General features: G+C 60.2%; 1 protein-coding gene across 1 annotated transcript in view; it reads right to left on the reverse strand.

The window, feature by feature from the left end:
- The window catches only part of VOLCADRAFT_117582 (uncharacterized protein), a gene marked incomplete at both ends in the record, with an annotated part of 37,166 nt that overhangs the window by 35,765 nt on the left and 575 nt on the right, over positions 1-826 (reverse strand). The window lies entirely within an intron of this gene.

An 826-nucleotide genomic window follows, 5' to 3' on the forward strand; every position in this document is an offset into this window, starting at 1 on the left:
GAGGGGTATGGGCGTGTGTGAGTTGGAGGGGCATGGGCGTGTGTGAGTTGGAGGGGTATGGGCGTGTGTGAGTTGGAGGGGTATGGGCGTGTGTGAGTTGGAGGGGTATGGGCGTGTGTGAGTTGGAGGGGTATGGGCGTGTGTGAGTTGGAGGGGTATGGGCGTGTGTGAGTTGGAGGGGTATGGGCGTGTGTGAGTTGGAGGGGTATGGGCGTGTGTGAGTTGGAGGGGTATGGGCGTGTGTGAGTTGGAGGGGTATGGGCGTGTGTGAGTTGGAGGGGTATGGGCGTGTGTGAGTTGGAGGGGTATGGGCGTGTGTGAGTTGGAGGGGTATGGGCGTGTGTGAGTTGGAGGGGTATGGGCGTGTGTGAGTTGGAGGGGTATGGGCGTGTGTGAGTTGGAGGGGTATGGGCGTGTGTGAGTTGGAGGGGTATGGGCGTGTGTGAGTTGGAGGGGTATGGGCGTGTGTGAGTTGGAGGGGTATGGGCGTGTGTGAGTTGGAGGGGTATGGGCGTGTGTGAGTTGGAGGGGTATGGGCGTGTGTGAGTTGGAGGGGTATGGGCGTGTGTGAGTTGGAGGGGTATGGGCGTGTGTGAGTTGGAGGGGTATGGGCGTGTGTGAGTTGGAGGGGTATGGGCGTGTGTGAGTTGGAGGGGTATGGGCGTGTGTGAGTTGGAGGGGTATGGGCGTGTGTGAGTTGGAGGGGTATGGGCGTGTGTGAGTTGGAGGGGTATGGGCGTGTGTGAGTTGGAGGGGTATGGGCGTGTGTGAGTTGGAGGGGTATGGGCGTGTGTGAGTTGGAGGGGTATGGGCGTGTGTGAGTGGA

Source organism: Volvox carteri (genome assembly GCF_000143455.1).
Source record: "Volvox carteri f. nagariensis unplaced genomic scaffold VOLCAscaffold_18, whole genome shotgun sequence".
NCBI classification, from domain to species: Eukaryota; Viridiplantae; Chlorophyta; class Chlorophyceae; order Chlamydomonadales; family Volvocaceae; genus Volvox; species Volvox carteri.